The sequence below is a fragment of the Heterodontus francisci genome, chromosome 9 (assembly GCF_036365525.1).
Source record: "Heterodontus francisci isolate sHetFra1 chromosome 9, sHetFra1.hap1, whole genome shotgun sequence".
NCBI lineage: Eukaryota > Metazoa > Chordata > Chondrichthyes > Heterodontiformes > Heterodontidae > Heterodontus > Heterodontus francisci.
The window spans coordinates 4,189,354-4,214,220 of NC_090379.1; the positions used below are offsets into that span (position 1 = coordinate 4,189,354).

Sequence of the window (24,867 nt, forward strand, 5' to 3'; positions counted from 1 at the left end):
GGGATATGGAGTGCGGGCTGGAAAGTGGAATTGAAGCCCAATATCAGCCATGATCATATTGAATGGTGGAGCAGGCTCGATGGACCATTTGGTCTTCTTCTGCTCCTGTTTCATGTGCTCTTTCTATGGCATCTACTGATGAATTGATCTATTGATTCCTGCGGTTGTTGCCGTAGGACATTAATTCCAGGTGGTGAATTCTAAAATTCATTCTTAATCGGAGCTAATGTTCCAGCACTTTACATACCTTTGCGGGATCTTTCTGGTCCTCGTCAGATAAGCCTGAGGTACTGATTCTGTGTAATCCCTCATTTACAACTGCTATCAGTATTTTGATCGCCTGTTTTTCTAGTTCTGCAATCACTTGGTCTATGAAGCATAACTGCATTCTTATTTTAAAATGTTGGAACTCAGATAGAATATCCATGGCTTTTGAGTTCATGCTGGGAAATTTGGTATCCATATTTCTGCTATTCATTTACTTAAAACTTGCCTTAAGACTTGTTCTATGACTCTGCACCATTTCCCCTTTAAGAAACTCTCTTATTTAGACTAGCTGCTTGGATTGAGAGGAGCAGGTGTTTTATAGTGTTTTGTGTTTATCTTGCTTGCAGCACTTAAGCTGGTCTGTTTACACGGTTGTTCACTAGGCAGTTCAATTGCTTTCTTTTTAAACTAGAGTTTTTTTTAACACTTAAGGTTGTCTTTTTACACAGCTGTTCACGACGTGGTGCAATTGTTTTTTTTTCTAGAGTTTGTTTATGTTGTTCACGCTCGAGTGGTTTAATGGTATTTTTATAGCTGTGGCTGCGTGAATGGGAGCTCTTCTTCACACCTGAGTGGTTTAATTAATTTAAAAAGAACTCTGGCTGCATGAATGGGGACATTGCAGTGATCGGGGTTTTCCTGCGCTTTTGCAATTGGATGCCTCCTGTGATGGTGCTGACCTCAATCAGCCTGAGGGAGGAGTCAAGTCTTCCCTTTTTTTCACAGAGTCTTTAGAAAAAAATCAATCCTTTAAACACTTTAAAGCTTGTGTTTTTTCAAACCAGCATCCCTCGACCGTCAGCACACTGACTCACCCGATTTACTTGCAGCCTGTCATTCTGTGCTCTGTCTTCTACACCAGCAGGTAAGTTCCGTTTTTCTTTCTACTGTTAGGGCCAGTATTTCGGTGGAACTTTGTCTCTTTTGGATGTAGGAAAGGTTGTTTTCAAAGCTGTTTTACCCGTGGTCTTCAACTTAGATTTTGTCTTACCACTACAGCTACCACCAAGTAATGCATTCTTTATGTTGTCTGATGCAACATAAATGAGATGCGTGGAGTTCAGTTCATTGAAGATCTCAAACAGATTTATTAGCTAAACTATTATATACAGGACGGAGCAAACTATTTACAGGACCTTCCTCGAGGCGTAACAGTTGCAGAGTGACTCTGGCTTTGAGTCACATGACTACGACCTGATACTTAGCTCATTCGCATACTTAAAGATCTTAAAGGGATATCACACTTCAAGGCAAAAGTATATGGTGTCGGAACGTGAAGAATTGCACAGAAGTATCATAACACGGATTGGCTCAACAATTCTGTGGAACAGAGTATGTGACTGCTCTGAGCAGCCGGCGTCCGTAAAACGGGGTCACCATCTCAGGGTCGAGACGGGTGACTCCAGATCATCAGTTTGAATCCGTGTTCCACATAAATATCTCAGATCAGCAGACTGGCAAGCTCATCAGATGGTTTGGTGGGTGAAGGAGTCTCATGGTGTACAGAGCTAGACTGATGAGGCAGGATTCAAGTCTGTGCCTTAGTTGGAGCAGTAAGATTGGCCTCCCCACCACCCAATGTCAAGCTGGGGAGGGGACAATTCCCCATAGGTCCTGCACCTGTCTGCTTGGGGAATGCATGCTTGAACAGCGAGGGCAGTATAGGCCTTAATAATGATGCCCTCTGCAGTCAAATAGCCTGCTGACACACGGTATTTCTTTATGGTGGAATGGACAAACTCTATGGAGGTTGTCTTGGCTGACATCAGCTCACCTCCTTCACGTGAGTATCTACAGGAGCCTGAAGATATCACTCAATGAGAAGGCAATTAAGAAATTCTGGAAAAGGTGATGAGATACTAATGTTGCAGCTGGAGATTTATCGACAATATGAAGATGGAAAACTGCAAATATTGGAAATCCAAGTAAAGAATCAAGAGCGTAGAGCAGGACAGTCAGCCTGTATATGAACAGTAAGCTGTGGGGTTTTGCAGGTGGACCAGATATGAAGGGGCACACTCCAAACATCATGGCCTACCCCTTCTGTTTAACATGTTGAACCATTTGTTTCCAGCTGTTTCCACTAGACACTGGATGGGTAAAAATCATCCCACAGAACATTGACATCAATTGGGGCTGGGTCTCCTTCCTTATTTCTCCCAGTCTCTACCTTCCCACCTTCTGAAGGCACCAACTCTTCCTGGAGTTTACATCCACAGTATCTAGCTGCAACTGCCATCCTTTATGAGTCAGTCCAGAGAGTGTAAGCAGTGGGATAGTCAACCTGTGGAGAACATCACAGCCAGGTCCATCCCATTCAGCAGCTTGGGGGGTGGGGAAGGAGATCTATTGGTGGGTCAGTGAGGGCAGGGCGGCAGGGGAGTAGGAGAGTTTTAAAGCTAATGAATGGGGTTGAGGATTGAGGGACCTGAAGCTTTTCCTCAAACTTTCTGGAAGAATGTTGCCAATATCCAAGGACTCAAGGCTTCCACCCAGTGCTGCCGCCTTCTTTAATACCTATTAATATGCCAGAGAAGCTTCAGAGCTATTTGAACGTTTTTTTTTATACAGCCCATGTGAGCACCCCATCCGTCCCTCATTAATTTCTTGACTGGTTTCACAAAGACAGGACAGGAGTCACTGAGTTTAAAGGCTGCTTTTGATCTGGGCGTTTTTCTGCAGTGTAACAGAACCCCTGCTGCTGTTTGGCACGAAACTGGGAAAGAGTTGGCAAGTAGTGGCACAATTGATCAGCCAGCCCTGCCAAGAATCTATCCTCTAGCACACAAAAACTCTATTTCAGGAACCATTTATACATATATATCTATATATTTAAAAAAAAACAAAATGTGAGATAGGAATTACAGTCCCTTTGTTACCATGGATACCTCCCAGCTCTCGCATAAAGGATCAGTGCAGATTTCCTGAATGGTATTGGACACTGGTAACCCTTTCCTTCCTGCAAATTTGAACTTTAACACTGCTTTTACATGGGAATTCACAGCTGATTTGGAGATGGAGAAACTTTCATTAGCACAAATAAAGTAAGCATTTAGAATTTGACAAGAGAGAAGAGAAATTCGGGGTGATGCTGCCACCTAATATGGTGATGGTCGCACAACCCTGAAGGGAAACCCTGGAAACCGGGGAGCGGCAAGTGGGAGATGGGAATGCCCTGATCCAGTACAGTCCTTGGAACTAAAATAGGGCAAGTTGGAAGGAGTGAAGTAGACGTAATAATAAAAGCAAAATACTGTAGAAGCTGGAAATCTGAAATAAAAACAAGAAACGCTGGAAATACTCAGCAGGTCTGGCAGCACCTGTGGAGCGAGAAGCAGAGTTAATGTTTCAGGTCGTGACCCTACATCAGAACTGGCAAATATTAGAAATGTAAAAGGTTTTATGCAAGTAAAGCAGGGGTGGGGCAAGAGATGACAAAAGAGGTGTTGATAGGACAAGGTCACAGAGAATAACTGACCAGAGAGTCATGGAACAAAGGCAAACGGTATGTTAATGGTGTGGTGAAAGACAAAGCGTTAGTACAGAGAGGGTGCTAATTGACTGAGAAATGAGCAGCCCTGGCTCCAAACACAAACATTAAAAAAAAGTGGGTAGGCACAGTAGAAACAAACTAAACAAACTAAAATAAAATAAACAAATAAAAAATAACTCAAAATAAAAAAGGAGGCCCGTCATGCTCTGAAATTATTGAACTCAATATTCAGTCTGGCAGGCTGTCGTGTGTCTAATCGGTAAATGAGATGCTGTTCCTCGAGCTTGCGTTGATGTTCGCTGGAACACTACTGCAATCCCAGGACAGAGATGTGAGCATGAGAGCAGGGAATGGTTTTGAAATGGCAAGCAACCGGAAGCTCGGGGTCATGCTTACGGACTGAGTGGAGGTGTTCCGCAAAGCGGTCACCCCATCTGCATTTGGTCTCCCCAGTGTAGAGGAGACTACATTGTGAGCAGCGAATACAGTATACTAAATTGAAAGAAGTACAAGTAAATCACTGCTTCACCTGAAAGGAGTGTTTGGGGCCTTGGATAGTGAGGAGAGAGGAGGTAAATGGGCTGGTATTACACCTCCTGCAATTGCATGCGGAGGTGCCGTGGGAAGGGGACGAGGTAGTGGGGGTAGTGGAGGAGCGGACGAGGGTGTCGCGGAGGGAATGATCCCTTCGTAATTCTGACAGGGGAAGGGAGGGGAAGATGCATTTGGTAGTGGCATCACACTGGATGTGGCGGAAATGGCGGAGGAAGATCCTTTGGATGTGGAGGCTAGTGGGGTGGAAAGCGAGGACAAGGGAACCCTATTGCGGTTTTGGGAGGGAGGGGAAGGGGTGAGGGTAGAGGTGTGGGAAATGGGCCGGATACAATTGAGGGCATTGTCAACCACAGTGGGGGGAACTCCTCGGTTGAGGAAAAAGGAAGACATATCAGAAGCACTATCGTAGAAGGCAGCATCACCAGACCAGATGTGTCGGAGACGGAGAAACTGGGAGAATGGAATGGAGTCCCTACAGGAGGCAGGGTGTGAAGAAGTGTAGTTGAGGTAGCTGTGGGAGTTGGTGGGCTTATAATGGATATTAGTAGACAGCCTATCCCCAGAAATGGAGACAGAGAAGTCGAGGAAGGGAAGGGCAGTGTCGGAGATGGACCATGTGAAGGTAAGAGAAGGGTGGAAATTAGAAGCAAAGTTGATAAGGTTTTCTAGTTCCGGGCGGGAGCAGGAAACGGCACCGATACAGTCATCATTATACTGGAAAAAGAGTTGGGGGAGGGGGCCTGAATAGGACTGGAACAAGGAATGTTCGACATATCCCACAAAAAGACAGGCATAACTAGGACCCATGTGGGTACCCATAGCAACACCTTTTACTTGAAGGAAGTGAGTGGAGTCGAAGGAGAAGTTGTTCAATGTGAGAACAAGTTCAGCCAGGCGGAGGAGGGTAGTGATGGATGGAGACTGGTTGGGCCTCTGTTCTAGGAAGAAGCGGAGAGCCTTCAAACCATCCTGGTGGGGGAAAGGAGGTGTAGAGAGATTGGACGTCCATAGTGAAGAGGAGGCGGTTAGGGCCAGGAAACTGGAAATTGTCAAAATGACGTAGCACATCAGAAGAGTCACGGATGTAAGTGGGAAGAGATTGGACCAGGGGAGAAAAGAGAGAGTCAAGATAGGAAGAAATAAGTTCAGTGGGGCAGGAACAGGCTGAAACAATGGATCTGCCAGGACAGTCCTGTTTGTGCATTTTGGGAAGGAGGTAGAAGCGGGGTTTGTGGGTCTACGAGGTTGGAAGCTGTAGAGGGAAGGTCTCTAGAGGAGATGAGGTCAGTGACAGTCCTATGGACAGTAGCTTGATGTTCAGTGGGGGAGTCATGGTCCAGGGGGAAGTAGGAAGAAGTGTCTGAGAGTTGGCGCTGAGCCTCTGCAAGGTAGAGTTCGGTACGCCATGTTTGTGCTTGGAGCCAGGGCTGTTCATTTTTCAGTCAACTGACATCCTCTCTGTACTAATGCTTTGTTTTTCACCACATCATTAACATACCGTTTGCCATTGTTCCATGACTTTCTGGTCAGTTATTCTCTGTGACCTTGTCCTATCAACACCTTCTCTTTTGTCATCTCTTGCCCCACCCCCGGCTTTACTTGCTTCAAACCTTTTACATTTCTAATATTTGTCAGTTCTGATGAAGGGTCACTGACCTGAAACGTTAACTCTGCTTCTCTCTCCACAGATGCTGCCAGACCAGTGAAGTGGACATGGTGAGTTATAATTTTGTATGGTACAGAAGGCAGCCCATCAGGCCTATGTCGTTGCTTGGGGGGAGATGTCCAACTAGGGGGGTAATACACTGGCATGGATTGGGAACTGGTTAACGGACAGAAAACAGAGAGTTGGAATAAATGAGTCATTTTCAGGTTGGCAGGTTGTGACCCGTGAGGTACCGCAGGATCAGTCCTTGGGCCCCAGCCATTCGTAATCTAGATCAATGATTTAGGTATGGGGATTATTAGAATTAGAATTAGAATATTACAGCGCAGTACAGGCCCTTCGGCCCTCGATGTTGCGCCGATCATCTGACCTACACTATTCCATTTACATCCATATGTCTATCCAATGACCACTTAAATGCCCTTAAAGTTGGCGAGTCTACTACTGTTGCAGGCAGGGCGTTCCACGCCCCTACTACTCTCTGCGTAAAGAAACTACCTCTGACATCTGTCCTATATCTTTCACCCCTCAACTTAAAGCTATGTCCCCTCGTGTTTGCCATCCTCATCCGAGGAAAAAGACTCTCACTATCCACCCTATCTAACCCTCTGATTATCTTGTATGTCTCTATTAAGTCACCTCTCCTCCTCCTTCTCTCTAACGAAAACAACCCCAAGTCCCTCAGCCTTTCCTCGTAAGACCTTCCTTCCATACCAGGCAACATCCTAGTAAATCTCCTCTGCACCCTTTCCAAAGCTTCGACATCCTTCCTATAATGCGGTGACCAGAACTGCACGCAATACTCCAGGTGCGGCCTCACCAGAGTTTTGTACAGCTGCATCATGACCCCGTGGCTCTGAAACTCGATCCCCCTACTAATAAAGGCTAACACACCATATGCCTTCTTAACAGCCCTATTAACCTGGGTAGCAACTTTCAGGGATTTATGTACCTGGATACCAAGATCTCTCTGCTCATCTACACTACCAAGAATCTTCCCATTAGCCCAGTACTCTGCATTGCTGTTACTCCTTCCAAAGTGAATCACCTCACACTTCTCCGCATTAAACTCCATTTGCCATCTCTCAGCCCAGCTCTGCAGCCTATCTATGTCCCTCTGTACCCTACAACACCCTTCGACACTATCCACAACTCCACCGACCTTCGTGTCATCCGCAAATTTACTAACCCACCCTTCTACACCCTCATCCAGGTCGTTTATAAAAATGACAAACAGCAGTGGCCCCAAAACAGAACCTTGCGGTACACCACTAGTAACTAAACTCCAGGATGAACATTTGCCATCAACCACCACCCTCTGTCTTCTTTCAGCTAGCCAATTTCTGATCCAAAGCTCTAAATCACCTTCAACCCCATACTTGCGTATTTTCTGCAATAGCCTACCGTGGGGAACCTTATCAAACGCCTTACTGAAATCCATATACACCACATCCACGGCTTTACCCTCATCCACCTGTTTGGTCACCTTCTCGAAAAACTCAATAAGGTTTGTGAGGCACGACCTACCTTTCACAAAACCGTGCTGACTATCGCAAATGAACTTATTCTTTTCAAGATGATTATAAATCCTGTCTCTTATAACCTTTTCCAACATTTTACCCACAACCGAAGTAAGGCTCACAGGTCTATAATTACCAGGGCTGTCTCTACTCCCCTTCTTGAACAAGGGGACAACATTTGCTATCCTCCAGTCCTCCGGCACTACTCCTGTCGACAATGACGACTTAAAGATCAACAACAACGGCTCTGCAATCTCCTCCCTGGCTTCCCAGAGAATCCTAGGATAAATCCCATCTGGCCCAGGGGACTTATCTATTTTCACTCTTTCCAAAATTGCTAACACCTCCTCCTTGTGAATCTCAATCCCATCTAGCCTAGTAGGCTGTATCTCAGTAATCTCCTCGGCAACATTTTCTTTCTCTACTGTAAATACTGACGAAAAATATTCATTTAACGCTTCCCCTATCTCCTCTGATTCCGCACACAACTTCCCACTACTATCCTTGATTGGCCCTGTTCTAACTCTTATCATTCGTTTATTCCTGATATACCTATAGAAAGCCTTAGGGTTTTCTTTGATCCTATCCGCCAATGACTTCTCGTGTCCTCTCCTTGCTCTTCTTAGCCCTCCCTTTAGATCCTTCCTGGCTAGCTTGTAACTCTCAAGCGCCCTAACTGAGCCTTCACGTCTCATCCTAACATAAGCCGCCCTCTTCCTCTTGACAAGCGCTTCAACTTCTTGAGTAAACCACGGCTCCCTTGCTCGACAACTTCCTCCCTGCCTGACAGGTACATACTTATCAAGGACACGCATTAGCTGCTCCTTGAATAAGCTCCACATTTCGTTTGTGCCCATCCCCTGCAGTTTCCTTCCCCATCCTACACATCCTAAATCTTGCCTAATCGCGTCATAATTTCCTTTCCCCCAGCTATAATTCTTGCCCTGCGGTATATACCTGTCCCTGCCCATCGCTAAGGTAAACCTAACCAAATTGTGATCACTATCGCCAAAGTGCTCACCTACATCTAAATCAAACACCTGGCCGGGTTCATTACCCAGTACCAAATCCAATGTGGCATCGCCCCTGGTTGGCCTGTCCACATACTGTGTCAGAAAACCCTCCTGCACACACTGGACAAAAACAGACCCATCTAAAGTACTCGAACTATAGTATTTCCAGTCAATATTTGGAAAGTTAAAGTCCCCCATAACCACTACCCTGTTACTCTCGCTCCTGTCGAGAATCATCTTCGCTATCCTTTCCTCTACATCTCTGGAACTATTCGGAGGTCTATAGAAAACTCCCAACAGGGTGACCTCTCCTCTCCTGTTTCTAACCTCGGCCCATACTACCTCAGTAGACGAGTCCTCAAACGTCCTTTCTGCCGCTGTAATACTTTCCTTGATTAACAATGCCACACCCCCCCCTCTTTTACCCTCTTCTCTGTTCTTTCTGAAACATCTAAATCCCGGAACCTGCAACATCCATTCCTGCCCCTGCTCTACCCATGTCTCCGAAATGGCCACAACATCAGGATCCCAGGTACCAACCCATGCTGCAAGCTCACCCACCTTATTCCGGATGCTCCTGGCGTTGAAGTAGACACACTTTAAACCAAGTTCTTGCTTGCCAGTGCCCTCTTGTGTCCCTGTAACCTTATCCCCTACCTCACTACTCTCAACAGCCTGTACACTGGCACTGCAATTTAGGTTCCCATTTAGGATTAAATGTAATATTTCCAAGTTTGCAGAAGACAAAAAACTAGGTGGAAGTGAGAGTTGTGAGGAGGATGCAAAGACACTTCAAGGGGATTTGGAGAGGCTAAGTGAGTGGGCAAAAATTTGGCAGATGGAATACAATGTGGAGAAATGTGAGGCTTTCCACTTTGGTAGGAAAAACAGAAATAGAGAGTATTTCTTAAATGGTGAGAGGATGGGAAGTGTTGAACTTCAAAGGGACTTGGGTATCCTTGTACATGAGTCACTGAAAGCTAACATGCAAGTACAGCAAGCAATTAAGGAGGCAAATAGTATGTTGGCCTTTATTATAAGAGGATTTGAGTATTGGAGTAAAGATGTCTTACTGTAATTATAATAGAGCCTTGGTGAGACTGCACCTGGAGTATTGTGTGCAGTTTTGATCTCCTTACCTAAGGAAAGATATACTTGTTATAGAGGGAGTGTAACAAAGGTTCACCAAACTAATTCCTCAGTTGGAGGGAGTGTCCAATGAGGAAAGATTAAATAGACTGGGCCTTTATTCTCTGGAGTTTAGAAGAATGAGAGGTGGTCTTATTCAAATACATAAAACTATTACAGAGCTTGACTGGGTAGATGCAGGAAGGATGTTTCCCTTGGCTGTGGAGTCTAGAACCAGGGGAAACAGTCTCAGAATAAGGGACAGGCCAGTTAGAACTGAGATGAAGAGGAATTTCTTGTCAGACGGTGGTGATCTTTTGGAATTCTCTGCCCCAAGAGGTCTGTGGAGGCTCAGTCATTGAGTATGTTCAAGACTGAGATAGATAGATTTCTACATATTAAAAGCATCAAGGGATACAGGGATAGTGCAGGAAAATGGTGTTGAAGTAGAAGATCAGCCATGTACTCATTGAATGGTAGAGCGGGCTCGAAGGGCTGAACGGCCTACTCCTGCTCCCAATTCTTATGTTCTTATGTAGTCCCACTCCTGCATTCTTTCCCCATAGTGCTGAAAAGTTTTCCCTTTCAAGTATTTATTCAATTCTCTTTTGAAAGTTACTACTGAATCTGTTTCCACCGCCCATTTCAGGCAGTGCATTCCAGATCACAACAACTCACTGCATAAAAAACTCTCCTCATCTCCCCTCTGTTTCTTTTGCAGTTAATGACGTGATGTGATGACAGTTAAAATTTGTGTCCTCTAAGTGAACACAAGAAATAGGAACAGGAGTAGTCCATATGACCCATTGAGCCTGCTCCGCCATACAGTATGATCATGGCTGATCTTAGGCTTCAACTCCACTTTCCTGCCCTATCCTCATATCTCTTTCATCCTTTAGTGCCCAAGAATCTATCGATCTCAGTCTTGAATATACTATCGACTGAGCATCCATAGCTCTCTGGGGTAGAGAATTCCGTTCACAACCCTCTGACTGAAGAAATATCTCATCTCAGTCCAAAATGGCCAATCCCTTATCCTGAGACTATGACACGATGGGCCAAATGGCCTCCTTCTGTGCTGTAAGAGTCTGTGATTCTATGAAGTCTGTATTTTCATGTACCTTGTAGTGAGCTAATTGGCTTGTGAAAACGAAATGACCACAGGATAGCTTTTCATTTATCACAACTGACCACGTGATTTTCATCCAATCACGAGTTTGTCAGCATCCCGAGTGTGCCAGAAGGTCAGAGGTCATGACTGAGCAATGATCTCTTTGTAATCACTTTATCCCACTCGAAACCTCCAAGGACTTTAATTACGATAAATTTCCTTTAAATTGCTGTTAAATTTTGTTGCCTTTTCAGTTGCATTCACCCACTCTCGAGTCAAACTCTCCCAACTGAGTCCAAATCATGAGTTTAATCACCATGAAAATCGTTCTAACTTGCATATTTTATTTGCTGTTATTCTGTATCTAAATTCAGCCATTCTTCTGACCTTACACATTCCTGGCAGGTGTGACTTGAAGACAGACTATTGCTTTTTATTCTTTTTATTTAAAAGTGTTCATCGACAGTGAATCATCATGAATACCTGCTCCCTTCGCTCCAGCCCTGCTTTTGGCTTGTCATTCAAAGCCGACTCCCTTACTCTGCTTCATATCTACTTCCTACCTCTACTTCAGACCAGCTACCTAATTCCTCCTCCAAGCCCATTTCTTGACTTGCTTCTGTTTCAGGCCCAATCTCTAGCTCCAATGGATACCTGCTGTCTGGTTCCTCTTCGGTCAGAGTAGAGAAAATGTACTGGCTGGATGTGTGTAGTGTTCTGTCCCAGGGAACTTTGCTGCAACCTCCTATGTGTTTTCCATTTATATAAATAATTTGGACATAGGCACAAGTATTTGATAATGATATCCCAAATGAGGGTCTATACTGAACTGTGAAGCAGAATTCAAACAGGCACTGACAGATTTACGGAGTGGGCGGATAGGAGGCAAATGCAGGTCGGGAAATGTGAAAGGGAGCATACCCAAAATAATAGGGCTCTCAGCAGAGTGGAACAACAGAGATCTGTTGTGTAGATACATGGATCTTAGATGGGAGATGGGGTAAAAATTCCATTAAAGAGTAAAATGTGATTCTGGGTTTTAAACACATACATGTTCAATATAAAAGCAAGAAAGTGGTGTTGAGTTTATTGGAACATAGGAACAGGAAGAGGCCATTCAGCCCCTCAAGCCTGTTCTGCCATTAAATGAGATCACAGCTGATCTGTATCTTAAATCCATCACCCACCTTGACTCCATAATCCCTTTATATACTTATCTAACTAATTCTATCATAAGAAAATAAGATTTAAATTTAAAATGATTAATTGAGCTAGCATCTACTGCTTTTAGTGGGAGAGAATTCCACACTTCTATCACCCTTTGCGCGAAGAAGTGTTACTTAACTTTTCTGACTTTAAGGTTATCTCCTTGTACAGTACTCGCCCACCAGCGGAAAAGGTTTCTCTCCAGCTACCTTATTAACTCCTTTCAAAACCCTAAAAACCTCAATCAAATTACCCCATAACCTTCCATATTCCAGGAATGCAAACCTAGTTTATGCAGTTGCTTATTATATAACCATTATACAAGAGATTGGTTGGACCACAGTTGGAATGCTGCATGCAGTTTTTAGCACCACATCCCATTACAGGAAAAATATTTAGCCATGCAAAGGAGACAGTGAAAATGCACTGCAATCATTTCAGGGGTAAGGGCTTATAGTAATTGAAAAAAGGTGTGAAAAAACTGTATTTTTCCCACACTGGTTGGTGAATTGGAAACAAAGGGGCTTAAACCAACGATCATCCCCAGGAACAAAGAAGGTGCTTGGAAGATACATTTCCACACTGTGGGTTAATTCAGCACAGCCAGTGTAGATTTGTAAATGACCAGCTCTGCTTGATCAATTTAATAGAGATCTTGAGAAAAAAATGGCCCTGATTTTCCTGGGGACTAGCAATGGCACATTATGGCAGAGGTAGCCTTGAACGGTGAAAAAGAGCGAATTATGGGGTAAGTGACTTATACCATGGCACTCAACAGTTTCCTGGGATTTTTGCACCTCTCTCTGCTGTTACCCTCGCTGTAAATGGGGAGACGTTAATCAGAGCTTCTCCCCCACCACACTGCCCCCCGACCCCACTCCAATAAAATCAAAAGGAATTGGGATTTTGTTGGATTAACATCAATTTTCACACCGCTGAGTCATAGACTTAACATTAATTGGGTAGTGGCCTAGCATTGCAGTGAATATTGCTCGTAGATCAGTTTTCTTTCTCTCAACCTGGAGAAACTGATTAATATATTTGCTAATATCGCCACACAAAATTGCAGCAGCTCAAGGAGAAGGCCCCACCATCCCCTTCTCAGAATGGAAAAAAGGGATTTTAGTAATGGATCACGGAAAAGGGATGGTCTGTGTTACCAGACATGGGAGCCTGAAACTTAGTGCACAGCTAAGGTTCAAGAAGGCCCACCACCTTCTCAAGGGGAAATAAGAATGGGCAATAAATGCCTGCCTTGCCAGTGACACCCACATTTCAAGAGTGAATAAAGTAAGTTCAAGAGTACACTTAGCTGTGAATGCTAACTGAGCAAGAAGCAGCAGCATTTCCCTTTCTGAGAACAGATTTAGAGTTTGATGAAGATCAAAGAGCGAGCTTTAATCCATTTAGGATGAAAAAGAGCAGCCATTGTCATGGAAAGAATGGGAAGATTACGGGTGAAAGATGAAAGGGAGAAACAAGTCTCGGATAAAATAAGTGCAGACGTTGGAGACGATATTGGCTGGTTCTCACACTGGAGCTGAGATAGCTGTCGGGGTAAATTATACAATAGATTTCTGTTGACTTGCTAGCAATCTTTAGTTACACAGAGAATAACTCTGCTATGTCAGCTAGCTTTTTCAGTAACCCGATTATCTTTCCCCATCAGACATCTTGTGTTGAAAACTAACAGTTCTCACTAGACTGGAATGACCACACTAGCGGCATTACTCATGAGAATGAAAACTGTTTTTTGCAAGAGGGGAATAAATCTACCATATTTTACTTGCTTCCTGTAAAGTCAACAGCACATGTTTTTAACATATTTCAATGAACTTATAGTGACAGCTGAGAGATGAACAGGGGGAGACTCAGGCAGTGTCGCATGCCATTCCACCACCCACCTTCTCAAAGGCAATTAGGGATGGGCAATAACTGCTGGCCTTGCCAGTAACACTAACATCCCAAGAATGAATTTTTAAAAATGCATCATAATGGACCCTTCCATTGGCAATGAGTTTTGCTCCCTCTAATTTGACGCTATGCTTGCAGCACCATTATCTAGTTTGAGAGCAAGCAAAATAAGGAGTAAATTATTAACGGCAACATCAGTGGAATAATCTAGGGAGCTCATTACCAATTTCACTATTGCAGGAAAAGTGATAGGGTAAAAGAGCAGCAGGGAATGCTGTGTATTTGGATTTTAAATAAGTGCCGGAAGAGGTGCCATATGGGAGTCTTGTTGAGGATCATCATCCAGGGTCACGTTCTATCTTGTGAAGTAGCAGGCATAACCATAGAGTTATAGAGTTATACTTCACAGAAACAGGCGCTTCAGCCCATCGTCTGTGCCAGCCATCAAGCACCTCCCTATTCTAATCCCATTTTCCAGCACTTAGCTCTTAGCCTTGTATGCTATGGCGTTTCAAGTCCTCATCTAAATACTTCTTAAATGTTGTGAGGGTTCCTGCCTCTCCCACCCCTTCATGTCACCACACATGACCTGGTAGTGTCTGGGGCAGTGTAGAGTGAGCTTTACTCTGTATCTAACCCCGTGCTGTATCTGTCCTGGGAGTGTTTGATGGGACAGTGTTAAGGGAGCTTTACTCTGTATCTAACCCCATGCTGTACCTGTCCTGAGAGTGTTTTGGACTAAAAGGGACACTCTTTTGCCTTACTTGGAAGAGCTCAAAATTTACCAAAAATGTGTGTGTGATGATCTAACACACTCTGCTCTATTTCAATCTCCCAATAATGCCTTTCCCTGTGTGACAACAGGGCTTTGCTCCATTATGAGTATCTGCGATTGCTCTGCTTTTTAATTTAAAATAACACGTCCTTATGTTTCTGCAAAAATACCATACATAGCAGGTCCATGAAATCTCGGGGAAACCTGATAGACGTTTCCTACAAAATATCCTTCTTGTTCCACAGGGGGTTCTTGTATGCTGTATAATACCTCTTGGCCAAGCTGAGACAAGCCGGCAGCCAAACATAGTGTCTCACTATTTCCACACAAGCTGCGATGTAGGGCAGACACAATGTGGAACTGCGCACATTCCAAATCCAGTGTAACCATACAAAGATCCTAATTGACACTGAGGCTATGCTGTAGATGCATATGATACTTTTGTATGATTCTACACACAGTCCACTTTAAAAAGGGACATGGGATGTGGACGCCACTGGCAAGGCCAGCATTTACTGCCCATCCCTGTACACCTTGGAGAATATGGTAGTGGGGTCTCTTGAACCGCTGTGGTCCGTGTGGTGCAGGTACGCCCACACTGCTGGTAGGGATGGAGTTCCAGGATATTGACCTAGCTATGATGAAGGAACAGCGATATGGTTCCAAGTCAGGAGGGGAACTTGTAGATGGTGGTTTTCCGATGTGCCTGATGCCCTTGTTTTTCTAGGTGGTTCAGGTTGCAAGTTTAGGAGGTGCAACTGACCAGGAAAAACTGAATAATCTGGATGGATTGGGAAACCCACCAACCTAACAGTGTATTGTTGATATTGGCCCAGAGCAGGTGGACGTGAGCTTCCTGGGCAAACAGAGGGCAGAATTGTCATGGGTTTCTGCCAGAGGAGATACCTAGCTTCTTGTAGCATGATCTGGTCACAGAGGTCTCAAGCCATTGCCTTTCAGCTCACTCTTCATTGGGAAACCTATAAAATTCTAACAGGACTTGACGGGTAGATGCAGGAAGGATGTTCCTGATGGTGGGGGTGTCCAGAACCAGGGGTCATAGTCTAAGGATACAAGGTAAACCTTTCAGGACTGAGATGAGGAGAAATTTCTTCACCAAGAGAGTGGTGAGTCTGTGGAATTCACTACCACAGAAAGCAGTTGAGGCCAAACATTGTATGTTTTCAAGAAGGAGTTAGATATAGCTCTTGGGTCTAAAGGGATCAAAGGGTATGGGGCGAAATCGGGAACAGGTTACTGAGTTGCATGATCAGCCATGGTCATAATGAATGGCGGAGCAGGCTCGAAGGGCCGAATGGCCTACTCCTGCTCCTAGTTTCTATGTTTCTAAAGAAGCTGCGAGCAGCCAATGTGAGGAGGATAGAGAAACAGTCGCTACCATAGAGTAAAACCAATAGCAGATTTCTGGCTTAAATATTCAGGTGGAGTGAACCCTGCACCAAATTCTAGGCTGTGGGGGTTGGGAGAGCAGTGGGAGAGGAGTGGATGGCAAACTGTGCTAGGAATAGGCCAAATACTGCAGATGCTGGAAATCTCAAAGAAAAACAGAAAATGTTTGAAATATGCAGCAGGTCAGGCAGTATCTGAGGAGACAGAAAAACACAGCCCAGTTCTGATGAAATGTCATTGACCTGAAACGTTAACTCTGTTTCTCTCTCCACAGATGCTGCCAGACCTGCTGAGTATTTCCAGCACTTTCTGCTTTTATAAAAGGGAAAGACAATCTGTGCTGGTAGAGGTGGGGGAAAGGACAATCTGTGCTGGGAGAGGTGGGGGAAAGACAATCGGTGATTGGGGGTGGGGGGGGGGTGGAATCTGTGCTGGGAGAGGAGGGGAAGGCAATCTGTGCTGGGGAGTGGAAGGGGGAAGGCAATCTGTGCTGGGGGATGGGGGGAGGAAAAGACAATCTGTGCTGGGAGAGGTGGGAAAAAGAACAATCTGTGCTGGGAGGGGTGGAAAAAAGAACAATCTGTGCTGGGAGAGGTGGGAAAAAGACCAATCAGTGCTGGGAGAGGTGGGGGAAAGGACAATCTGTGCTGGGAGAGGTGGGAAAAAGACCAATCTGAGGTGGGAGAAAGGACAATATGTGCTGGGAGAGGTGGGAAAAAGACCAATCTGTGCTGGGAGAGGTGGGAAAAAGACCAATCTGTGCTGTGAGAGGTGGGGGAAAGGACAATCTGTGCTGGGAGAGGTGGGAAAAAGAACAATCTGTGCTGGGAGAGGTGGGGGAAAGGACAATCTGTGCTGGGAGAGGTGGGGGAAAGGAAAATCTGTGCTGGGAGAGGTGGGGGAAAGGACAATCTGTGCTGGGAGAGGTGGGGGAAAGACAATCTGTGCTGGGAGAGGTGGGGGAAAGGACAATCTGTGCTGGGAGAGGTGGGAGAAAGACAATCTGTGCTGGGAGAGGTGGGAAATAGACCAATCTGTGCTGGGAGAGGTGGGGGAAAGACAATCTGTGCTGGGAGAGGTGGGAAAAAGACCAATCTGTGCTGGGAGAGGTGGGGAAAAGACCAATCTGTGCTGGGAGAGGTGGGGGAAAGGACAATCTGTGCTGGGAGAGGTGGGGGAAAGAAAAATCTGTGCTGGGAGAGATGGGGGAAAGACCAATCTGTGCTGGGTGGTGGGGGAGAAGGCAATCTGAGCTGTGGAGGAGACAATCTGTGCTGGGGAGTGGGGGGTGGAAGGCAATCTGTGCTGGGGGGGAGGCAATCTGTGCTGGGAGAGAGGGGGAGGCAATCAGTGCTGGGAGAGAAGGGGGAGGACGGCAATTGTGCTGGGAGAGGTGGTGGGGAAGGCAAATGTGCTGGGAGAGGTGGGGATGGGGGGTGGGAAGGCACTCTGTGCTGGGAACTGTGGGGCGGGGAGAAGCCAATCTGTGCTGGGAGAGGTGGGGGAAACCAATCTGTGCTGGAAGAACTGGGGAAAACCAATCCGTGCTGGGGGAAAGACAATCTGTGCTGGGAGAGGTGAGAAAAAGACCAATCTGTGCTGGGAGAGGTGGGGAAAAAGACAATCGGTGCTGTGGGTGGGGAGGCAATCTGTGCTGGGGAGTGGGGGGGGGAAGGCAATCTGTGATGGGGGGAGGCAATCTGTGGTGGGAGAGGTGGGGAAAGCCAATCCGTGCTGGGAGAGGTGGGGAAAAAGACAATCAGTGCTGTGGGTGGGGAGGCAATCTGTGCTGGGGAGTGGGGGGGGAAGGCAATCTGTGGTGGGAGAGGTGGGGAAAGCCAATCCGTGCTGGGGGAAAGACAATCTGTGATGGGAGAGGTGGGGGTTGCCAATCTGTGCCAGGAGAGATGAGGGAAGCTAATCCGTGCGAGACCAAGGCAGACCTGCGAGGGGACAAGCACCGGTGAGCCAGAGTTCCAGCGGCTTAAATGAGGCATACTGTCACACACTCTCACAGGGACAGTGAGAGAGTTCCACGACTGACGTCACAGTTCAGAAAGTGACACAAGGGGAGGCAGCTGATTGGTAAGTAGGAACAGGTGGGTCTTTCTATCCTTTTTTAACTACTTTCTGTAGCTGAAGTAAAAGTAAAGGTAGGGACTTAGATTGTAGTAGGTAGTTTTTGGAGTGGAATAAGGTCCCTAGCGTAATTAGTACTCTAAATTAAAGGGAGTAACTAAGGAGCTTAATCTAAGGGTAAGTCATGGTAGGATAGCTCTGCCCCGTGGCATGCTCCCCCTGCGCTATGTGGGAAATCAGGGAGATTTCCAGTGGCTCTGGCGACCATGTGTGCAGCTACTGGCTGACCACATTGCGCAGCTGGAGCAGCGGGTGGATTCACTGTGGAGCATCCATGATGCTGAGGTGCAGGCAGGTAGTGCAGGAGTCCCCTGTGGCCATCCCCCTCTCAAACAGATATATCACTTTGAATACTGTAGGGGGGGCGGGGGGGGGGGTGGGCGGATGGCCTCCCAGGGGAAAGCAGCAAGAGCCAAATTCGTGGCACCATGGATGGCTCTGCTGCACAGGAGGTGGGGTGGGGGGGGGGGGGGAGGGAAAGACTGGGAGAGCCATAGTAACAGGAGATTCAACTATAAGGGGAACAGACAGGCGTTTCTGTGGCTGCAAATGAGACTCCAGGATGGTATGTCGCCTCCCTGGTGCTAGGGTCAAGGATGTCTCGGAGCAGCTGCAAGACATTCTGAAGGGGTGGGGTGGGGGTCGGTGTACAGCCAGTGGTTGTGGTACATGTCGGTACAGACGACATAGGTAGAAAAAGAGATGATGTCCTGCAAGTTGAATTTAAGGAGTTAGGAGATAAATTAAAAAGCAGGACCTCAAAGGTAGTAATCTCAGTATTACCTCCTGTGCCACCTCTTTCTGCTTTTAGTTCAGATGTCCAGCATTCGCAGTATTTTGTTTTTAATTTATTAAAGTCATGTACAGCTTTCAGTTTCCCCACCAATCTAATCAGTTACAAACACCAGGCTTTCAAAATTACACATAGATGCTTCTGATCTGTTTACTTACAAAATATTAGAGGACGAAAATCACAAAACCCCTCTTTAGAAACTTGGCAGTGATCAGTATTGTCATTCCCCGAAATTTCTATATGGAAGCAGGCCGTTCATCCAACCATTCCTACTGGTGTTTATGCAGCAAGGAAGAAAGAAAACTTGCATTTATATAGTGCCTTTCACTATCTCAAGAGTCCGTTACAGCCAATGAAGTACTTTTTGAAGTGCAATCACCATTGCAATGTAACAAATGTGGCAGCCAATTACAGCAAACTCCCACAAATAGCAATGTGCTAATGACCAGATAATCTGTTTTTGTAATGTTCATTGAGGGATAAATATTGGCTAGGATACTGGGGAGAACTCCCCTGCTCTTCTTCAAAATAATGCCATGTGATCTTTTACATTCACCTGACAGGGAGATAGGGCTTTGGTTTAACATCTCATCCGAAAGACAGCACCTCCGACAGTGCAGCACTCCATCTGTACCGCATTGGAGTGTCAGCCTGGATTGTGTGCTCCATGCTCTGGAATGAGACTTGAACTCATGACCTTTTGACTTACAGGCGAGTGTGCTGCCCATGGCGCCAGGGCTGTCACCAGTCATATGCAGTCTTAATCCCATGTGCCTGTCCTGTTCCCACATTCCATTCAAAGGAAAACCCACTGGAAATACCCAGCAGGCCTAAAGGTGTGTGAAGTGAGAACGGGCAGGTAGATCCTGTCAGTTCAGCATGATTCATCCCTTCCAAGGGTTAAGCTGCTTTTTCTCTCTCAGGTACAAAGAACAAAAGAACAAAGAACAAAGAACAAAGAAAATTACAGCACAGGAACAGGCCCTTCGGCCCTCCAAGCCTGCGCCGATCCAGATCCTCTATCTAAACATGTCGCCTATTTTCTGAGGGTCTGTATCTCCTTGCTTCCTGCCCATTCATGTATCTGTCTAGATACATCTTACTGTCAGATCTGCTGTGTATCTTCTGTATTTACTGTGAGTGTGTCCAAAGGATTCTTTCTTTCTTTTCTCCTCGAGTCCCAGCCTGGTCACACTGGCTGGGCTCCAGCAATCGTGTGCTGCTGTAATGCTCCCACTGTGTATATGCTTGATTTACAGGTCAGGTTTCTGTATGAGATCAGCTGGCTATCAGGTTTCGGAGACCAGGACTGCAATAAATGGGAGAGGCATCGATTCCTCCAAGTCACCGGTTCTGTGCTGGGGCAGGGCTGTTGCAAAACCGGAGGGTTCGGGGATACCAACACCATCTGTAGAAAACCTGCAGCTCATGGCACATTCCACAGATCAGGAATGCCCCAGGTCATGATTAATTTGAAAGGTGTGCCTTCCTCCTGGCACACAGAATGCATTCCACTGGCGTCAATGATAGCGGCCTGCTCCAGACCTATTATCTAATAACTGCTCCACATTGTTCACATTCCATCAAGCCCCGTCAAAGAAAGATCACTGTTTGCTTTGGCACCCAGTGCTGGAATCAAACACACACAGCAGCAGCAGCAGCTATAATGCAGTCTGAAGACACTTCCCTTTATACTCACTAACGCTTCACCAAGGATGCTTCTTACTGTAGCTGGGAGGGAGGGAAGTGATGTCTGCCTGCTTGCAGTTAACTTTCTAGCACTGAGGCCAAAGGTTTGCAGAATTGGGGTCAATCTTCTTACCATCTGCCCTACCCTCCTCCCACCTTCTCCCCATCAACATTCACTTCTCAGGGCATTGAATGTGAGCTTTGTCCAGTCACAGATCTGCTGGAAAAGAGTGAAAAATTGATAGAATCGCAGAATGGTTACAGCACAGGAGGAGGCCATTTGGCCCGTTACATCCATACCAGCTCTTTGCAAGAGGAACTCACCTACCCCCACTCCTTTGTCTTTCAACCGTAGCCCTGAAAATTTTTTCTCTTCAGATAATTATCTAACTCTCTTTTGAAAGCCACAATTAAACCTACTTCTTGCACACTCTCATTCCAGATCCTAATCACTCACTGCGTGAAAAAGTTTTACTTCATGTCCCCTTTGGTTCTTTTGTCAATCATCTTACATCGGTGTCCTCTGGTTCTTGATCCTTCAGTCAATGGGAACAGTTTCTCCCTATCTACTTTGTCTAGACTCCTCAGGATTTTGAACACCTCGATCAAATCTCCTCTTAATCATCTCATCTCTAAGGAGAAGAGCCCCAGTTTCTCCAATCTCTCCACGTAACTGAAGTTCCTCATCCCTGGAACCATTCTCGTGAATCGTTTCCGCACCCTCTCAAATGCCTTCACATCCTTCCGATCCCAGACTTCAACCTCCCATGAAAAATCTGGACAACCCTCAACCGCTTGAGGATGGGCCCGGGAAGATGTGGCCACTTGCTTCACAAGTGGAACATGAGGACCAGCTCAAACTGTGACTGTGGCCATCCAAGTCAGACCATGACCCACATACTGAACTCATGCCCTGAGAGATCCATTCCTGATGGTAACTCAACCATTCACACTTCATCAGCTAAAGCCGTTGAATGGATTGTTAACCTTGACATCGAACTATAACCTTCCCAGCCATACAAATATATATATTATATAATATATCCTTTTTTTTTTATTTTTAGAGATACAGCACTGAAACAGGCCCTTCGGCCCACCGAGTCTGTGCCGACCATTAACCACCCATTTATACTAATCCTACACTAATCCCATATTTCTAACACATCCTCACCTATCCCTACTACCTACACTAATGGCAATTTATAATGGCCAATTCACCTATCAACCTGCAAGTCTTTTGGCTGTGGGAGGAAACCGGAGCACCCGGCGGAAACCCACGCAGACACAGGGAGAACTTGCAAACTCCACACAGGCAGTACCCAGAATTGAACCCGGGTCGCTGGAGCTGTGAGGCTGCAGTGCTAACCACTGTGCCGCCCCAATATCCTTCCTGAAGTGTAGTGCACAGAACTCAACACAATACTCCAGTTGAAGCCAGGTTTATCATAACTTCCTTGCCTCTATGCCCCCATTTATAAAGCCCAAGATCCTGTATGCTTTATTGACTGCTTTCTCAACCTGCCCTGCTACCTTTAATGAATTGTGCATTTATACTTCCAGGTTCCTCTGCTCCTGCACCCCCTTTAGAATTGTAGCATAATGATGTCACCATGAATGGGCTGGAGATGCTTAGGGGCAGAGGAATGGAGAATGTACAGGAGGTATGAAAGGAGGGAGAGTGCTACAGGAGGGAGGGAGAGCGCAATGGGAGGGAGGCAGTGGCGCAGTAGTTAGCACCGCAGCCTCACAGCTCCAGCGACCCGGGTTCAATTCTGGGTACTGCCTGTGTGGAGTTTGCAAGTTCTCCCTGTGTCTGCGTGGGTTTCCTCCGGGTGCTCCGGTTTCCTCCCACATGCCAAAAGACTTGCAGGTTGATAGGTTAATTGGCCATTATAAATTGCCCCTAGTATAGGTAGGTGGTAGGGAAATATAGGGACAGGTGGGGATGTGGTAGGAATATGGAATTAGTGTAGGATTAGTATAAATGGGTGGTTGATGGTCGGCACAGACTCAGTGGGCCGAAGGGCCTGTTTCAGTGCTGTATCTCTAAACTAAACTAAACATACACGATAGAATAAAATGAGCAAACTAAATGCTGTGAGGAGCCAATTCTTTGCTCACTTGTTTTTGTAGCAATAAAGCGACGCTCATTAACCCACTGAGTTGGCTCAATATTTGTTATTGAGGCTGCTGCATTCTTGGTCAGCAAGCAGCACAGGTTAAGCTTCATCTTTTGGAGCAGAATTGGGTCAGTACCACATATCCCTGCTCACTGGCATCACCCACCCTCCCACCCCAGACCCCTAAGTCCAGCCGCGGAACCCCATCGCCCAGTTCATGTCCCTCCCCCACTCAACAATCATGTCAAGGTTTTAAATAAAAACAAAAATATTGATAGTCAGTAGACTTTCACGTATTTAGATAATGGAGAATCACCATGAGCTTTTGAAGGTCACCACTGCCCAGAAGCTTAACTGGAGCTGCCATTGCTATAATAGCAGGATAGAAGTTGGGTACTCTGCGATGAGAGACTCACCGTCTTTCTCACTTGGATGAGTGCAGTTGCAACAACACTCAAGATGCTTGACAAAATCCAGCACAGAACAATTCATCTGATTCAACATCTAGCCCCTGCCCCACAGTGTCTGCAGTATGTACCATATACATGATGCACTGGGCAACTCCCCAAGGCTTCTTCGAAAGCACCTTCCACATCTGCAACCTCTATCACCTAGAAAGACAAGGGCAGCAGATGCATAGGAACACCACCAACTGCAAGTTCCCCACTGAGTCACACACCATCCTGATGCCATCAGACTTCATGGGGTCTAGAGTCGATGTTGAGGACTCCCAAGGCCACCAAAATGTTGATAAAAAAGGAATAAAATAAAATGTGAGTAAACTAGCCAGTAATATAAAAACAGATTGTAAGAGCTTTTATAGGTATATAAAAAGGAAAAGAGTAGCTAAAGTAAACGTTGGTCTTTTAGAAGCAGAGACAGAAGAAATGATCATGGGGAATGAGAAAATGGCAGAGATATTGAACAAATATTTTGTGTCTGTCTTCACAGTAGAGACACAAGTTTTATACCAGAAATAGACAGTAACCTAGGGGCGGAAAAGAGTGGGAAAATTAAGGAAATTCATATCAGCAGAGAAAAAGTACTGGAAAAACTTAAGGGACTGAAATCTGACAAATGTCCATAACCTGATGGCCTACACCCTAGGGTTCGAAGAGAGATAGCTGCAGAGATAGTGGATGCGGTTGAGAATTACTAATCCATTTGAAAAGGGGTCCTTCTACCAAAAAGGTTTGAGAACCACTAGTATAATTTTCATGTTACGGGTTTAATAGGCAGACTGGGCCTCGGTTTAATGTCACAACTGAAGGCCACCACTTTAATTTACAATCTCAAATCCCTGAGCAGGACTTGAACACACAACTTTCTGACTGATGAGTGTTACTCACTGCGCCAAGCTGCTAGCAAGTGCGGGAGACATAGGTGACTAGCTATCACTGTAAGCCATGCCTATCCAGTGCACGGTGCCTTCTCTCCCTTTCCACAGGGACCGTGCCATGTGGGGACGGAGAGGGCATGGGCTGAGCCTGTGATAAGACAGGCTTTAACTAGTGACTTAAAGCTAATGAGTAAAGCCAGAAATAGGTGGGACTTAAGTCTGGTGCCACCCAGTGAGGAGACCTACCAGTAATGTGCTGCAGAGAGTGCGATGGAGGTAACAGGATCCCACAGTAACAGTACCTTAATAATCAAAATAACCTCTTTCAACTCTCCGACTCTGATCTCACACGCTCCGCCCCCCAGACTCTGATCTCATGCGCCCCCCTATCACCACCCCCACTTAGGGCTGCCTTAAAACTCTGTACATTTACAAAAACACATGTACAAACACACAAAAACATGCACAGAACCACATATAAAAACAGTAACACAAAGTCACTCACCAACCTGCACACACACAAAATATAGACACACACAAAAACACTAACAAACCCATGCACACACTCAGACACATATTCACAAACCTACACACAACTTGCATTTATGTAACACCTTTAATGTAATAAAGCACCCAAACCACTTCAAAAACACTCACAAATGGGCACCCATACAAACTCAAAAACAGACACACACACTCAGAAACAAGACATAACCAAGCCCACGCTCT

The 24,867-nt window shown here is 45.7% G+C and overlaps 1 protein-coding gene across 11 annotated transcripts in view; it reads right to left on the reverse strand.

The window, feature by feature from the left end:
* ttll5 (tubulin tyrosine ligase-like family, member 5) overlaps positions 1-24,867 on the reverse strand; it is a 432,290-nt gene that overhangs the window by 135,495 nt on the left and 271,928 nt on the right. The gene's annotated exons all lie outside the window — the stretch shown is intronic.